This window comes from Lipophrys pholis, assembly GCF_963383615.2.
Source record: "Lipophrys pholis genome assembly, chromosome: 1".
NCBI classification, from domain to species: domain Eukaryota; kingdom Metazoa; phylum Chordata; class Actinopteri; order Blenniiformes; family Blenniidae; genus Lipophrys; species Lipophrys pholis.
Window position 1 is genome coordinate 16,404,319 of NC_137635.1, and position 19,149 is coordinate 16,423,467.

Here is a 19,149-nt window from a genome sequence, read left to right on the forward strand (position 1 = left end):
AACCGGCCCAGACTGACAGCGGAGGCCTTGGAGGAGCCTCACACACCTGAGAGAACTCGCACCAACGCAGGAAGCACTTCAGGCTTTCGCGAGCGTTAAGCCGCTATGTTTTGGGGAAGCCGACAGCACCGAGTGGCAGCAGTAAAAAAGCTGTGACAGAGAAATCCAAACACATTTGTAAACATGTTCAGTATAACCCCCCCTGCTCCCCAATCCATATGTTTTTAATGTCTTTTTACAGGTTGTTTGTTTTTAAGGCTGGTTGCTACCTGAAAAGACCAAAACCAGTAATGCAGAAGCCTTTTTAGGATTATTCTTGTATCTCCAGGTTCTTTAGAATGTCTACATCTCATTTAGGGTTCAAGTTCAAAAAAAAAAATTAGACAGTTGCCTCTCGAAGCATATCAAAGGAGTTAAATTCAAGAAATTTAAAGCTGTAGGGAGTATTAACAGTAGGATGTAGCAGGTGAGGCTTTATGAGCAATACTTATTGTAATAATGCTAATGTAGTCTTATGTCATAAGCTCCGTTGTACTGTTGGTGTTGGAGATACTGTACTAATGACATGACATAAACTTGCTGGTTTTGGTCTTTTTGCGGGAAATGGGGGGGGGGGGGGGGGGGGGGGGGGGGCAGAACGTTCCCAGCCTTATTGTGTTTATACAGAGAGAACAGCACCATGACCATAGAAACCCGAGAAGCTGCAGTTGTGCCTTTGGTCGATGACGATCCATGAGTCTGAAACATTGTCCGAGCTGGAAAAAAACTGTACGTGAGTTATACAAGGCTGTGGCAGCCAAAGTAGGACCAGGTCTACCTGTTGAGAGAGCCACGTTTTCTTTTCTTCTTTTTGTGTTTGAGAATAGTCTTGATTTTTAAAGTAACAGTTCAAACAAGTCGAGGAAGTGCAGTTATTTGCTTTCTCACGCTGAGTGAGATGGTGGAGAAGATTGGTGCCACTCTCACGTCGGCAGTGTGAATGCAATGCTATCGCCAGCATCTTCTCCCGACACTGAGACTGAAAACTGGAAACAAAGCGAACAAAATCCACACAAAAATAATCACGTCAGAGAATCTTTTTTTTTTTTTTTGTCGGTACAACAAGGAACATACAGTACACTCTTCCACTTTTGCCTGTTGGGTGGTGTCTGAGTTCCTGTGATATCCAGTCTGTCTTGAAGTTAAAACACATTTGTTGAAGCAAGTAATATAAATGTTTTGGTTTGTTAACTCACGTTGGCTGATTTTTTTGCATCCTCATTAAACAAAACTTTCCACTGATCCAATACATCATCTTGTGGCACGAAGTGGTATTGCACAACCCCGGAAAGATAGTTGCTCACAGGTGATTCAAAGTACTTTTATACTGTTGTTTTGTCAGATTGCTATGATTGTACTGGATATTTAAGACTAGTAAGGACATCTGATGAAAGGTAGCATGCTGATATATACATAGCTTGTGTGTTGCCTTTGCTTGTAGCATCGCTGCTTAGCATTATGTATGACGTATACACTCTATGCATCACTTTTCAACATTGAATACTCAAACTTTACACCTTGGGGAATACACAACGTACTGTAGACATAAAAAGAGGATACAATGATTTGCAATTCTCATAAACCCATATTTATTTTATTCACAATGGACCATAGAAATAAATCTATGTTTGGCGTTTTGCTATTTTATCAAACCATAAAAAAAACATCAACAAAAGCTTGAAGTGCACATCGTTGAATCCTGTAGTTATTTGTATTCAACATATCATTCCAAACTTTTTGGTGTTGGCATTGCAGATCATCTGGTTGTAATCAATAAATATTGGGGACAAAAATTGGTAAATTTGTTTGACTGGTGAAGAAGAAAGAACAGTCGTATTTGAAAATAGAAGATTGGATCCCATATAATGAAATTCTTTTGTTAAATTGCCAAAGGAGGGGTGTTGTATTTTCTTCAGTTGACCATTGGGAGGATAATGCTCTGCCATCCCGCTGGGTGTGACATCACGGTGTTCTCATAAACGGAACATGACATGTTTGTACCCAGAAAGCGCAAACATGGTGAGCTCTGTTAGCAGCCGTATTGTTTTCCAACTTCCTATGTCAACTGGGAGACTTGGAGACAAGTGAAATGCAACCAGACTTCATTAAGTACCCAAATATCTATAGTTTTGCTACTTTTTTGGTCCCTTTTGTCTTTTTTGCTTCTGCACATGTATTTTCAGCAGCCAGCTCCTGCTTGCGCATTAACATCCAGATACAAGAACGATGTCGGGTTTCCCATGTCATTGCAGTGAAAGAAGCCAATAACCGTATTCCCCGACATACTTTAAAGCAGTAGCTGAAGCCGTCATGCAGTTTTTTTTGTTTTTTTTTGTACGTGTGATAATAAAAGGAGCCCCTGATGCCCCCTTGCGCTGCAATCGTGTTGCCTTTGCATCGCTTGAGCGTTGGCGACATCGCTCCTTTGCTGCGTACACATGCACCTTCCTGTCACCAAGATTTAACAGTCTGAACGAATCGCATGCAGGCCGGCACAGAAAACAGGGGGGAGAGGGGGAGAACGTACGAGGGCAACGCGAGTCGAGTGAACGCATCCATTAGCTTTGCGGGACGTCGCTCCTCGTGTCACAGGGGGAGATGAATGTACACATGAGGGGGTGTGTTTATGTACACAGTCTCCAATAAGCAGCACGCCGCCAGACCTTCGATCAGTCCCCGCTGCCGCTTGTGCGACAGCGCTGCGCCCACATGTATCGACACATCGTCCCGTCCCGCCCGCGGTGCGAGGATGTCGGGGTCGGCTCGCCGTTGGCGTCCGTCCGCGGCAGCTTTTTCTCGTCCTTCCCTCCCGACAGCTTCCCCGGCTCAGTCGTACCTATCAGAGGGGACAGGGGACAGAGCGCGGCTATTAATACCGCGGCTGTAAATCCTCCGAACGCACAACGACCCGGCACACGCTCCCCAACGGTTTGCGGAACATGTTCTCTTTGGAAAAGACAAGTAAAAATAGCAGACGGGCAGTTATCAGTTCCTGTGCACGGATAGAAAAGCAGGCACGGCTTTGTTTTGTCTTTGAGTGGCCTAAATATACACAGAATCAAATCTCAAAGAAGCCATTCTAGTGCAATTTAGACGGCACAGTTCACAGGATTTCCTCACAGGATCAGACTCGCAGTTTCCACGGTGTCTTCAGTTTTACTGCCAGTTACCCCGAGGTGTGCATTTTTATCCCAAAAACAAAGTTTTTCCTCACAAATGGATAATCTCTTGATACAGAACCATGTGTAGAGTTTTTTTCCAAAACTACAATTGAATATAATATACTTAAAAGAAAGGAATGGACTGTGGTAGTCATTCTTCTGAAGTAATACAGGTCCCAGTGTTTTAGGCTTTTGCTTCTTCGTCTTCATTTTTCTCTTTCTGTAATAACAATTCAACTTTGTCGTCTGCCCTTACAAATGTCCATGTACGCACCATTGTTAATGTTGCTAGTCTATAGTTCCGCGCGCATGTGTGTGTGGCTTCATTAAAAAATCAACAACTAGAGGCCTGGAATGATCACTACATCAATTTTCAGTGTTTATGCCGTTTCCATCATTTTCAAAACATTGTCATTCTTAAACGAAAAAGCAAAAACCCTGCGTTTCTATCTGAAACATCGTCGTGTAAGCGGTGGCCTTAATATTAAACCAGATATTGATATGACCGACATATGTGGAAGCTGATATACTACTGGGGAAGTAACAAATGTTGCATGTTTGCAGTAGAAGTAGTTATTTATCTGGTCTCTATGACTTTTCTTTGTGGAGTTCAATATAAAAAACTTAAACACTCATATTTCATGGGGCCAAATTCAGATGTATTTACAGACAGTTTCCATTATGTGTGATAACTTCCTCCACCAAAATATCCAGACCATATGGCCTGACATTCCATTTAGTACTTGCAGGAAAACTGAACGACGAATGCATGCAAAACAAGTAAAGCTTCCGTCAGATCGTTCTGGTGTCCTAAAGCACTCAAAAGCCCCATGTGAATACTACTCTTTGTACAAAATGTCACTCAAGCGCTTCTTTTTAGTTGATCAGCCGCAAAAGGTGCAAATTAGATCCAGGATCTTGGTGAATCAGCCCCAAAACTACAACTGCTACAAAAAAACAACACGTGCACCTAATATATTCTTTAAATTTTGTTTAACCTTGAAATAAATCTGCCAATTCTTCCATGTTGAGAACTATAGACCCAAGGTGACTCAGCATTATATAGTAATATATTGTACCCGGAGCATAAGGTTTAAAGGTTTCTATCCCAATTTTGAACAAATTCATCACTTTCTAAACAGCGAGCCCACCGTGGAGCACATGTGACCCTAACGCTACATATTAAATATCGAAAAGCACCATCAGAAAGTAATGTCATTTTCTGTTTCAGTACTGAAATTGTTTCCGACAAAAATGTCTCAATGATTATTTTGTGATGAAGATCAGCGGCTATATGCTCCCTAAAGATCACATACAGACGAAGTTTAAGCACGCTGCAATAGGTAAATAGTGTGCGTGACTAAATGACTAAATACAGGAAAACGACAATGTGCCTCCATCCTATTAGAAGAAATCATCGCTTCAGCAAACTTTCTTCCCTCAACTCGTTTTTTTAAAGGCATTTTTGGCTGCAGACGAACCTCCCGTCTTCAGCAGCATTCTCAGAGCTCACATTCACAATTAGATCTGCATATTACAACTTCCCCATGTGCCAAATGGAAGTGGGTCACATGCAGATTCATTCATTCCTCCACTCTCCATTCATCTTTATTTTTTTTTTACCATATTTAGCCCTGCTGTACACACACACGCCATTCACTCGCTGCTGCTGCTGCCTCTAATTATAGCATATCCAGTGAATGCAATGAATACAAGGCATCCGTCAAATCAGACCTAATCTGAGTCGAACACATCCGTGAATATTATAATCTCCTATTTCATGTCCGCTCGCGACCTCATTTCATATTTCAAACCAAAGAGTTATCACGAGTTGTTTGTCCTGTTTCCTCCTTCACAAGGATTCTGACTGAAGTGACATTTGAATGAGAACATCGCTGATTGCTGCATTATGTTGAAGTGCTTCATTAATCAAAGGGGCTGTTTTTGTTCAATTCTTGGAAAAATTAATATAAGCTTTAAAAATGGATGAATGCCATTTGAATTATAGTTTTTTTGTGTGCCTTTGATATGATCATATTAAATCTGAGTATATCTCATTACTTCAAACTTATTATGACCTCAAAGAGTGGGGAGGAAGGAAATTAAGAATATAAAGTGGCAGAAAGTGCTCATTCTGAGCTCTAATACATAGCAATTTTCTCAATTAAGTGAAGATTACGTGTTTGTATTTGTACGTTCTTCTTTCAGCTGGAAATTCCAAGTTGGAAATGGGGGTGGAGGTTAGGTGATCAGTTGCGTTTGTTTTTATTTATGGTCACAAAAAGTGTAGCCATATGGTTTCTTCACCTGCATTACAGACAAAGTGACATAATTCCATGTTCCCATTTTTGCAGACAAACTTTTTCTCTACTGAAAAACCTTATTATATTCCTTTATGATTTCTTTATTAGCAATTGTGAGGATGAAGTAAACTCTTGCTAATCCTCCAGAAAACACATAGGATTACTTTATTTCAGGATGTAAGGTGGTATTTGAGTGTCGTCTATAGTTTAAGCACTAGAGTCCATCCATCCATCCATCCATCCATCCATCCACCCACCTCGCGGGGCAATGGTGGAGCCAGTCCCGGGTAACTAAGGACAAACCAGTAAAGTTATAAATTCCTATTGATTGGTTGCACTGGAGATAATAAAACCACCTGGTTTTACTGTTTGCACAGTTGGTGTCGATGCCACCAATTGCAAATCAGCCTAATATCCAGTCTCTAAATGTCACTTGCGCCAGGCTTACACAACACAATTCACAGTCGGTCCACGCTCAAACCCTTTACTAAAAGCCTTTCAAACAGCTTTATACTGGTTGAGTTGCTGGACCATGGCGGCACTGTTCATGAAAAGTGACTTCAAAGTGCAGTGTGACAATGCGGTGGAGTGTGTGTTACCATAAGCAGAGTCAGGCTCACGTCACCGTTTCCACATCCAGTTTGCTGGACTCTTTGAGTGGAATATCCAGACCTTCAGAGGTGAAAGCTCGTCCTTTGAAAGAGACAGAGAATACTCACGCATACCAAGGCACCATCTTTTTTCAATTAGTGCTTTTTAGGACAAAGAGCCAACATGCATCTAATTTTTTAACTCAATGATAACTTTCGGGGTTCACTGAATGTTCTGCATGGGTTATCTCCAGGTACTCAGCTTCCTCCCTCAATCCATAAAAAATCTGGAAATAGACATAAAAGATGGATGGATGATTTGATTTATGGCTAGGGGAAAGAGTGGGTTTCAGGCCCCGCTGACATGATGTTACAAGGATAAATCGGCGAAAACGGCAAAAAATCTGAAACATGATAAACTGTTAAAATTGCTCGAACTGCTAAAAAGATATTAAAAAAAGCTGAAACACCATCAACTGCTGAAGACAGACGAACACATTGAAACTAGCTAAAACTACAACAACAAAACGGCCTTAAAAACAAGATGAATAGGGTGAAATGGCTAAAATATCAAAAACAGCTGAAATGACAGTTAAAAACTGTTAACAGTTCCAAAGTAAAGTTGTTAAATTTCATTAATTCATAATTCAAAATGAATTCTTTGTTTGATCGACGGGGGACAAATTAAGGTTGCAGATCCTTTGTTTAGGGGTTCATGCTTTGTAGCTGCACTATGTATGTTTATTGGATCAAATGAATACGTGGACAATTGGAATCACTATTTGCAAAATGTTATTTTGGGACACGAACCCACTATCTTGAGATTGCGAGTCTCATGCTCTACCAACTGAGCAAGCCCGGGGTACATATTTAATTTGAAAAGAAAAAAACCCCAACTTGTGCCCAGCAGGGTTTTGCTGGGTCAGTGTCGGTCCAACTTGTAATACACTCGGGGGAACCCTGATACAGACTGCTGACGAGCTGTCTGATGCTTGCTTCACTCGCTCGCTCGCAGACCACAAACTTCAAACAGCCTTTATCGCCTCCTTTCCATCACAGCATATCTCACTCAAGTCAGATCCCACCAGGCAAAATATAAAAGTAACAAAGACGAATCCTCACTTCACTTCTTACATCAACGGGAGTTGAGGCACGAGCACCGGGGCTATTTAGACGACAGCGTGCTCACACCAGGATGAAAGTGTGTTTGTGTGCGGTTATCCTCTACAGGTTGGACGGCTTTGAGGGGGTTTAAGCCGCTCACTCTCTTCCTCGTAGGTAAAACTTGGAGTTGAGGAGCGAAATTAAGGTAACTGATTCTGCTTGCTGGACTCAGCCTTCAGTCCAGCTGTTCATTGGACAACTGTTGACTCCACACTGCTATGCCTCTGGCTTTCTGTCGGTCCTCCTTTATTACCCCCCCCCCCCACCCCACTTTTCCTCAATCCTGTTTAGTCCCCGCTCTCTCATCGCCAGCCAAAGCACCTTTCCTTCCTTCTCTCTGCCAGGGCCTCATCATCAGGAGCTCATCGCAAAGCGATGAGCCACGCTGGATGCACCGAGGAAGCAAAGGCTTCGCTGCCTCAGAGCGATTTTACCTCCATTTCCTGTCGCTCTGTAAATGTTAATCAGTCAGCATGTTTAGAAACACAAACCCACACCTCAGCTTTCATGCCACATCTTTACAAGAACTGCAGGATCGAACTTCTGGAAGGAATGTCTGTCTGCCGTCGAGTCAGCAATGTTGACCGCGATGTGAAGCACGTTCGCTGCAGAGGGTTATAAATCCAAGCAGGGAAGATTGGGGTGGGGGGGGAGTGGGGGGTGACTATCAGACTTGTTATTGAGTTGAATTTCACTCATACTGGACGGCATTCAGCTTGGATGGCAGCTTGTTTAACTATAGAATGTGTCACTTTCCAACTGAAAAAGGCCCGAATGAGTTCCCAATGAGAGTTTAGCGCATTACTTTCTTGTTGCCTGTCATTCATGACTTTTTAATCAATGTAATTTAATCTGTTTACATTGTGCTGTTTACATGAAAAAAGTGATTCAGTAGATGTGTGAGTTTAGATACCCCAAAAAATGACATCCGATTTGGTCAATGGATCCATCGCATGATGCTTTGCACACGTTGGCCACTTGTCAAGACAAGAGCCAACATGGAGTTGGACCTGGAATCCAGTAGTGCTTTGCCAACTGGATTAATCAGGTTTTTTCCATCCCAAGGCTAAAATATTGTCCTATTGCAGCAGCATCTTCTAACGTATCGGTTGGTTGTCCTTTTCCACCGCCAACATTAGAAAAAATTTGTGAATCGCGTAACAAATGTGCACATAATGCTCCAACAGGAGGAAGGAATCGTTTACATGGACTGACCGGGTTGTAAAACCTCCTCCAATCCGATAGGGTCAGCCAATCGCATTGAGTGTTTACATGACCAGATTCAACTGTAAGTAACCACCACCATTGACCGAGTCACTGCAAAGTATCTGTTGGCCATTAACATAATAAGTAAAAATGATGGGCAACATTCACATTTTGTTGACAGGATTTATCAACAACAAATATTCAGTTAAAGTGACCCCAAGTCACATCGCATGCGTTCCGTCTGGGTAAAACGAAGCGGACGTTCCGGCGTTCCGGTTTGTTCTCTCTGTGAGCGAGCCTTGTTAGTTCAGCGGCTGTCGCAGCCTCTTGCTCCCCGCTCGCTCCGTCTCTGGCCGAGCTTATCCAGCCTGGCTCTTATCTCGGACTCGCAGCACAGCAGAGCCCGTCCACACATGCAATTACACCAGTACACACAGCCCGCCTATAACGAGAGGCTGTCAATATCGTGTGTGTGTGTGTGTGTGTGTGTGTGTGTGTGTGTGTGTGTGTGTGTGTGTGTGTGTGTGCGCACGGGCAACAACCACACACATCACGCATCAGTTACACCTTTTGTGTATTTTTAAGGGTTATTAAAATTGCTGTAGAAATGTATTTATTTTTTATTCAAAATGCGAGAAATTATGTATTTACAGCCCAAGTGCGTATGTTAAAATTTTACAAAGCGACTTTTTAAAAAAGTTTACATTTCGATCGTTTGCTGGCGATATTGCTGATGAACCAAAATGAATCAATTTTGTACTTTTTTTTTTAAAGTCCTTTCAGAGCAGAGGATCCTGAACTACATTTGTCGAAGGGACAGAATTTTTAATTGTTGATAAAATGAAATCACAGACATTCCTATGGACAGACAACTAAGTTGGATTGCTGATACGGATAACTCAGCTATAAAACTACCAGGTCCTCGGAGAATATGGACTGTGAGTCGTGTCCCTCTGGAGGCCGCCATTATTGTTATTGTCTATCTACTCGCAGGATGACTGTGGGAGGAAACCCACTCACGCACAACCTTCAACCTTGAAAAAAATGTGTAATTTCAATTCATATTTGGATCCATCCATCCATCCACCCATCCATCCATCCATCCATCCATCCATCCATCCATCCATCCATCCATCCATCCATCCATCCACCCATCCATCCATCCACCCATCCGTCCGTCCGTCCGTCCGTCCATCCATCCATCCATCCATCCATCCATCCATCCATCCATCCATCCACCCATCCACCCATCCATCCACCCATCCATCCATCCACCCACTCATGTCGTCTCTATAGTAATTGCATTCATAAGCTGTTTTATCTTTATTTTCAAATTGTTTCACAGAATAGTTTGGTCAAAAGTAGGTTCTTTTAGTAATAAACTTTGAGAACCTCGGTGCTCGTATTCGACCGGGAATTGCAAATTAGCGAAGCAATTATTTCTTCTTAGAATGAAAAAGTTGGTTACTTCACTGTCAAAGGTTCACAATGCAGTATCACATGTTTTATTTTTCCTGAGGTGCTGGGGAGTGTTATGAAGAGGTTACGTCTTTGTGCTGCAGCATCTGCCTCCCGAGACTCTTAAGTCACTAACTAAAGGGGCATTATACAGTAATTCACACATCTCTTCTCTTTAAAAGCAGCCAAGATCACAAGAAGCTCTCCACGTGTCTGCGTCTCCCCGGATGCTTTTACTGACAGTCACTCCGCGGCTCAGGTTTTGTTCTCGTCGTTGGCAGAGCAGAACAAAGAGAGTTAAGGAGAGGTAGCAGGAAAAGCTTTCTTTTCAAAAAATACCATTGAAAGAATATTGTAATGACGCCTGCGTCACAGGAACAGGCAGGACAGAGCTGAGCATTGTTTCCCAGGGACTCGTCAAAGAGAAGCTCTTGGCGTTGCATGTAAGGGGCGACCCTTTGGTCCTTCGTCCTATAGAACTGGCACTTCGTCAACTTCTGCCACTGTTGATCTTGACACGCGTTCATATGTACCGGTCCAACGTTCCTCCACTTTGTTTTGGTGCTTTGAATGCGTCGTGTTTTGAAAACGGGAACTCTGTTTTGACACGCTAAGCTTGACGAGGATTCCTGCAGACCGGTTTCTCACCTTTATCTTGCCCGTTTCAGCTTGTACCAATTAAAAACTCAGCATTTACATTTATCTCAAACCATTCAAATGTAGCTCGACTGCCTCATACCGCAGGCTATCAAAGCAGCTAAACACATCGAGAGGTGATCAGCAAGTTCAGCCGAGTCTTCTAGTGACACCTGCCATAAACTGAGCACTACTGGCAAGATTCCTTAAACTGCCATAGCGTGATCTACATCTACAGTAACTAAAACTAAATATATTTTATTAATGTACTCGGGGGGGGGGGGGGGGGGGGGGGGGTCTCTTTATTATGCTTAAGTGTAAGAAGTGTAAGAAGAGTGTACAATACAGACTTTGAAGAGTTGAAATGCATACATATGTTTATTAACGATGTAGAATTTAAATGAGTGCCCTAAAAACTATTATAAAGCGCACTAGTGAGTAGTTGTGTTTTATTTGTCCACACAAGTTCATCTTGATGTGTGATGTGCAAATTGCCATTTAAATTCCTGGAGCAGTAATTACCCCGTCCACACCTGGAAAGCTTTAATTAACTGAAGTCAAACCTTTAAACCTGCTTGAAGAGAAGCGGCCAGCTGTGTCGAAAACCTGGAAAACTTTGTTTTCTCCCCCCAGGTCGACTCCACAATTCAGCCTTTTTCCACACCTGCTGAACAACTGTTCTTGATCTGTCTGAGACGAGTCCAGAAAGTTCAGACGTTCAGACTCTTTTTTTTATCAGCTTTCCCTCTTTGCTCCCTTGTTCACTCATTTGTGCGTGGGCGTGCGTTCCATTTCACGGACCCCTCTTGGCTTTTGGTCTTCACTCTAAAATCACTTTGGCAAAGGGCGAATGAGCCCAGGCTTTGGACGCCTTCATCTGCCTTGACGAATAACGCAAACTGAGTTTCCCTGACACTGCAGAATGACAGCAATGGCCACCCGTTCAACGGGATGGGGTTGTCTGATTTTGTTTTAACATTTGAGAAAGATTTCCTCCGATGTCGATCGTTTTTAATCTAAGGTACTGGAGCAAAAGACTCACTTCCCCCAACCAGATCAGTTTGATAACCTCAAAGAAGCGATAACTAAGCCTGAGGTTGGGAACTAAAGAATGCTTATTAAATCAAAGTTACATGACGTGTTTTAATCCTGATGTCAGCTTGTTGAAATCTGCTTCATGGATTGATAAAAAAAAAAAAAGCCTAAGGCAGGCAATAAAACAGAAGCAGTGGGGTATCTGATGATTTTTGCTATTACAAGATAATTGTGAAAGTGGTCATTATTCTTGAAGATAATCCGATTTATTGTTGCTTTAATGATGGCAGCGCCACTTGCAGGATAATTCATTCCAATTTAGCCACTTGCATTTGATCCTGACTAAATATATCCTGTTTATTGAATTAATAAGCTATTCATTTGTGATTGCCCTCAAGCTGTGGGACATTATGAGACGTGGACAATTACTGAAGAGCTCCAGAGGAAGCATCTTTGAACTTAGCAGACAGTGAGGGACATCTCTGTAATGTACCGTCCCCCAATACAGCCTTTTAGTTTCCCGGCAGATGTCATTCCGGGCTTTCAGTTTACTCAGGGCCAGACGGGCTTTCATCACTTCTTTTGTTTTTTTGTTTGTTTGTGTCCATGAGTGGTCGAGTCTGTGACGGTGAGCGGCCTCTAATGGAACAAAGCTTCCTGGCCTGATGTCGAGGATTTTCCATTACATCGCGCTTCTATAAGCTTAAAGACAGATTTTTGTTTTCCCCCCTTCGTTTGCTTGAGACAGGAGTCAAAAGTCACTGTTCGGTATGGCTTTAGGAATGATTCTACTTTGTTTCTCTATATAGATCCTTTTATGAGGATATAAGGATCTACTTTGTTTCTCTATATAGATCCTTATATCCTCATAACGTTGATTCAGCCACCAGCTGAGATTTCTTTGTGACTTGAATGTAATCAATATTATAATCCCAGAAGCAATAGTAAGTCCCAGTAAAAAGCAAAAGCAACCCCATTTTTTAAGGCGAAGATTGAGGGTGTTCAATATAGGTGGTGTTTAGAAAATGGATATAAGCTTTAAAACTGATGTCTTTATAGTCTCTTTAGTTTTTTGTAAGTGTTGCAGAAAACTCTCAACTATAAAACTACCAAGTGGAGAATTATGTGTGCTGCGTGCAGTCCCAAACTGAAAGTGAACTATGTTGAATTTTACCTGTAATTTTGGTACTTAAAATTAAGAGAAAAAGCATTGAGTTGATGGTATTTAGATGTTACCAAGTTACTATATTACAACTCCCTAAGTGAGATCAAACGGGCTAGTATGTGGCTCCTAAACTACAAGAACACCGCTGATGTACTGTGTACACAAATGTGCCGTGAGTAGATTACCTCTATGTGACCGTATCAGTGCAGTTTTGAGGTTGGGAACTTGACCGGTGCAACAACGGTGCAGAAATTCCTCCCCGCTGCAGATGATCCGGCGCTGAAGTCTCTACAGGAATCACAGGAAGCAACGTCGCGGTCTGACTTGGTGCCGACAGAAAAAAATAAGCTCATGTTGCTCATTCTTGAGGGTTTAGCTTCACAATCAACACGCATGCGGCGATCTGGGAGCCCGTCGTGTGCAAAACCTCCTCCTCCACTCTCTGCGTCGACTCAACAACAAAGCCTGTGATCAATTCCAGGGACACGTGTAGCTCTGAGACCTCTCAAAGTAATTGTATCCACTTGTTTATCACTTCATTCATTGGCCTGCGACAGGTTGTAATTATTGTATAACGCTAAGACGCTCCTCACAACATCCCTTCGGCATTTACTTGCATTGTTATTATCGGACTCCTTTTCATTAACGCTCTGCGTTCACTTGATCGTACATCGGAGTAACTATTTGTTTTCTGCAGACTCTGCATGCTTTCCATTTATCGCCGCGGGAGCACCTCGTATTTGTTTGTAAGGCTGTTTCATGTTTTTTTTATTTTATTTTTTTTATTATTTTTTTTTAGTGAGTCATTAGGTAAATAATCCCTCATTTACTTGTTCTGATAGAAGAAAATTCACACGTGTGCACCATCCCTCTCCGCAGAGGAATGTGGTTTACGGAATGAAACCGATGCATGTCTGGTGCTCATGAGCTCCATGCATATGAATTAATGAGATATATTTTTTTTTCAACGGGAAGCGATGGCATTTCAAATTAATTACGTAGGAGGTACATGCGAGATGTGTATGTCACATGATCCGCCGCTGTGGCGTGTGAGTGTTTGCCTAATTACGGCCTTGCTGGCGATGACCTTGCTCCCGTTGGAAATGGCACACAGTAATACCGCTCCTCGCTCGTAACGTCATTGTTGTGCTGTTAGAACGGGTTCATCCGTCCTCCTTCAATATTCCAGCTTAAAAAAAGCTAGTTAAATTAGTTAATTTAACACTTAGTTAAATTAAACATTGCTTCAAGCTAGAAATGATATGTGTATTGCTATCGATCAATAACGGCATGAAATTGATGCATTATTCAATATTCTTGCAATATTTTTTCGGAAAAGTCGTTTTTTCCCTTTTTCCGTGGAGACAGATTCGAAGCGTTTTCGAAAAGTTGCGTTTTGAGTAGCTCCGAGCACTGTTGTCACGTAAACAGACGTTTTCAGTTTTCCCTTAAAAACATGGTTGTGTAAACGGAGCCCTAATGGTGCGTTTACACTATGTTCCCGGCAGCCCCGTTTGCCCAAAAAGTAGTGTGCCGTGGGATTTTGGGGAATTCTGAAGAAGGCGCTGCACGTTCTTCACGTTCTGTCAAGGCTTTCTACGGATGAAATGTGGACGCCGGACCATTTTGAAAGCACGTTTATGCCTCAAAGGGCCACCAAAAGTGAAGGCAATCATTGAATCCTGAGACTTTTGCTGGGTGCGTACAGCACTCCGGGCTCGGAGTCGGCTTCCACCCGGACCGTGCGCGCCGTGGCAAGCCGCGATTGAACGTGATGAAACGGCGCCGTGAGAACCGTGACGAAGCGTGGCGCGACGTGATAAAATGCGAAGCAGCCATGAAACAACCGCGATAGAACGCGCACTACGTCACTTCCTGTAAGCCTCCCGTCCCACTACAGACCCCCTCCAAGTTCTATTACGGCCAATTACGTGCTGCCATTGGCGTTCATCCCGTTTTGCTTCGGGCTACTAAGTTTCTCACCTGCGCCGTGGCAAATTTTTTGCCAGTTTAAAAATCTGGCACGGCGCCCACGGCAATCACGACCTGTTTACGTTTGCCCATGCTGTCCCCCTGCGTTGTCTCACGTCCATCCTGTTTTGTTCACGGTGGCCTGAAACAGGGCTGCCGTGAACATAGTGTAAATATACCCTATACTGTTTTTTTTTTCTATTTTTTTTTTTTTTATTCTAGTTGTATGTTTACTTTTAAAGAGTTTGGTTCAATGTTCAGATGACATTTAAATGGGCTTCAGATATGTGACCCATTTGGTTAGTTGTATATAACATTGTATTACATCGTTAATTGAAATTCAGATTTAGGTTTGTTTTCGCCTCTCATTATTTCTCCAGTTTTTCACAGTTTAATGCACAAACAAAAAGAAGAAACTAGATGCGGATAACCTCATTTTATATCGACGGGAAGCTCTGTGCTTCCTGTAAGCACAGTACAAAGTGTGCCTCAACTTCCTCTACTCCGTCAACAATCGACATGGAAAGAATCGTCTGTTCTTCAGGAAGTCAGAGGTTTTAATCAACCTGCTGTGATTACTGCTGGCAGAAAATGTCCACCCCGTCGACGTGAACCAGGGTTTGTATCCTCGTCCACAGTCTGCAACCGACTTTATGACAATCTGTTGCCCGTTGCTTTCTGTCTCTGTCCTCTCCTGGTTTAGCCTTTCCCGTGTAAGCGTGAAACTTTTTGGAAACGAAAATGCAAAAATGATACGTTTTCACTTGCGACGTTGTCTTGTCAGCGGGGCCTGAGATTTGTGCCTTCATTGGTTTTTCTCATGATTATAATAAGCTGAATTCTGAAAATGGTCTTAAGATCAAACAAAGTAATGTGTGTTATAGTGAAAATCTTTAAAGAAAACACAGTTTAAAGTTCTTGAAGCTTACAAACTTTGAAAACGAACCCTGAACCCTGTGTCCGAGCGGACAGCATGCATACCTGAAGGTGAGGCGAGCATCTGCGGCGTGTTCTTGTTCGTTTACATGATTTGGCTCGGTTTTGCAGGTATCTGCACGGGGAGCGGGGAAAAGTCCCCCATGAAGCCAACTGTGACGTCCGCCTAACCTTCGCCCCGTGTGATCCGGCTGTAATGAGTCCAGCATCTGTCGCCCATCACCCCCCCCTCACCTTGCGGCGGTTGAATCTTTCAATAGGCTCTGTCCGCTGCTGGCATATGCTCCCATCATGCCTAACTGCCTCCATTCACAACTCGGTTCAGACGAGTAATCTGTTTACCTGGGCGAGATGAAGACTGGCGGGATGTTTATGAGATTTCCGCTCGCCTGGGTTCACGACAAGAATGTCTCGCCGTAATGTAGCATCTGCAAGTCCATAATTGAGATGCGGCATGCTGCGCGTCAACACATTTGCTGAGCGCGTATATGCAAAGCTCCTGTCCGGGCTGTGGTCGGAATCGCAGTAATCCACAGTGTCAGGGAGTTATTGCTGCAATCAGGTTCCCTCGTAAAGACTTTTAATCTCTGAAGGACTCGAACTTTGTGGGGCCCTGCTGACTCAGCAGTTTAGAGCATTTTGAAATGTCCTTTCAGCTACAAACCCACCGTCTGTGCTGAATGTCACCGTTATTTAAAGAAGCTCGAGGAAGCACAAAGTGTTGATAACTTCACATAGAGGGCTTAACTTGTACCATCCCAAATTGAAACAATTTAAACTCAGTGGTTTCTAAGCTGATCTGAAGTGCATTAGTGTTAAGGATCATTACTCATTAGGGCTTTTCGCTTCGACATGGCTTTTTCCGGTTTCATAGTGGGCTTTTGATGTTTTTGGACTCCGAAGTTATAAATTATACTTTCGGCGGCGGTCCACTTCAAACGCAGGCTTTCCTCTGAATGCAGCGACCCCCTCAAGTAAAGGTTATCGGATGAAAAATAACAAACTTGCTGAAAGATGAATGGCTTCTTTTTTATAAAACTTTGGAGAGTGTAAGAAAGTGTCTTTGGACTGTTTTTACTGTAAGCAAACGACTTTGCTTTGAAGCAAGTGATGGAGCGTTGCTGACCGAACTAAAGAGAATTCAATGAGATCCACAGATTTCTAGAAAGCTGCGTCGCTGCCAGTCAGTCTCTGAAGCAACAGGCTAAAGATAATATTTACAAATGTGACGTACACCCTTGAATCACTTCTTCTAAGGTTGTTTCATTCATCCTGTAAAAGAAATTACACGAGGTCCTTTCTGTCAACTCTAAGATTATGTCGACTCGGTGATCTCGAATTGCGCTTGGAAATTATTTCATCCGTTTATTTCAGGCACAACACACTAAATGGGAATAGTTGCATTATGTATTGTTTAGCACGCTTGACTCCGAAAGAAAATCCTTCATCTGGGTATGTGGAGATGGCATGTTCTCGACCGCGTATCCCAATTTCTTCCCAAGAGACTCATTAATGTGCACCCCAAATTAGGAAAAAAAAATTTGATGATATGTTTTCAAGATACACCAACTGTGAATCGAAGGTTTGAGCTGATGGTGGCGCTACAGGAAATGTGACACCGTCACCAAAACCAATAGGGTTCATACTCTAGTGATAATTAATGGCAGTAACTTTGAGAAGAGTTGGATTAAAACTTTTCAAGATGCATTCATTCAAATGTAAAGGTTTGATCTGATGGTGGCGCTAGAGAACAGGGCAACTCATTGATAAGTTTCATTTTCAAGGGGTTATTTGTTTAGTCACAAACAAAGTTATGGGGTCAAAAGTGTGAGTAATATTTGAGGATAATAGGAGGGTTAAGACTGTTTTCTGAAGTCTCTGTAGCTCCGACTAGTGGCAGACAGGTGCATGACAGACATTAACTTGTACATGAATACTAACCAACTAACATGTCTAGTGCCAGCTAGTGAGCGGGCATATGTTGAACCATTCACCTGACTACAAGCACAGATTCATTATAGCTGCAGACTTACCTCCTCTAAAATAGCAATATTCTAACTATATTCTGTATATCTGAAGCTGTGTTAAACACAAAGCAAAAATATCAATGTCTTCTCGACTAATCATGGCCAAAGATATCTTTTCACGAGTTTTTAAATCTTTATCCTACTTTGTCACATCTATATCACCATGCATTATGGGCAATTTCCTGTCGTTAAAATATCCTTTAAGCAGACTCCCTGGAAATCTACTTGCTTGAGTCCCCCCCCGTCTCCTTATGGATTTGACAAATAGTGAATCCAGGCTCAGAACGCAGAAAGTTACTGTTTGTTCGCTTCACGGCGACTGCGAGTCTTGGAGCCAACCCAACGATGTGTTAGCTCTGCTTCTCCCATCCCGTCTGTATCACTCAATTCCCCCAAAACTTTTGATTCAAACCGAAGATGTAAATCTCCCAATCCAGCGCCAAGATACTGCCATTATTAAAACTTCTGGTGTTTATTTCATTGTGAATATTGCTTTAAAAGAGAGGTTAGTGAATGGAAATAGTTGCAATAACACGGGATATATTGATCACACGCATCGATCTGCAATGATACCTGCTGTAGATATGGTTTGAAGTTTGATTAGTTCTTTCATGAGAAAATATGTAACACTACTGGTTCCAACTCCATCACTCATTTGAAAGTTTGGAAATATCCCTTTTTGGCTTCCTCAGGTTTCTTAATAGAAAAACTAATTTTGCAAGAAGACGACTCGCCACCAAACTGTGTGAATTGTCCTTCAAAGGTTAAAGTAATTGCAGTTGTACATCACGTAGAGCGACTCTGCAAATCGACCCTATTCTTATTCAAGTGTAAATGCCATTGACAAGTATGGAGAAAAGCTCACGTTTAGCTCGGCCTGTGTTGAATGTCACTAGTGTATATGTCGAGTTCATTTTTACTTGAAATGATTTTAGTCGAGTGAACTGGACATGGTTTTGACTCGTTTTGACCCAGACAACTAAATTACAACCCCACAGGACATTCTTCTGACGCCGTGTTTCCAACGCCAAAATTAAAAGCTTTCATTGCTTTTCTTCCGTTTTCAAGGAAACAGACGTTGTTTTCAAAACGTTGCCGTTCAGAAATTCTTTCTTTTAGTGTCATGCCCACAGGGCTGTTCACTGCAGGATTTGAGATTACTTTGGGTTCTCGTGGGATTTCTGTCGCTTAATGTTTTGTGTCCTGTGCACCGAGGAATTCCTCTATTTATGTTTGTGGACATGACACACTAATTGCTGCGGTGGCCTTCTCGGAGCAAGAGAAATCTCACCGCACAATTAGTCTGTGAGACCCTTTGGCAGGAGACATTTAATCTCAGGCTCTGATGGAGACTAATTACAATATTCAGCATTATTAATCACCGGGATCTAACCCCGTGGGCGCTGCGTCTTGGCATCTCTGAGCGGTCGCAGGCATTTATTTCTCCGGTCGCGGGTT

The 19,149-nt window shown here is 42.5% G+C and overlaps 1 protein-coding gene across 2 annotated transcripts in view; it reads right to left on the bottom strand.

The window, feature by feature from the left end:
- Positions 1–1,062: 1,062 nt before the first annotated feature.
- Positions 1,063–19,149, bottom strand: part of uts2r (urotensin 2 receptor) — a 44,754-nt gene continuing 26,667 nt past the window's right edge. Inside the window, exon 4 of one of the 2 annotated variants that reach the window (XM_080479960.1) lies at positions 1,063–2,875. The gene's annotated coding sequence lies outside the window, so the exon portion shown is untranslated. The remainder of the gene's footprint in view (positions 2,876–19,149) is intronic. The other variant, XM_080479961.1, reaches the window with a different exon arrangement.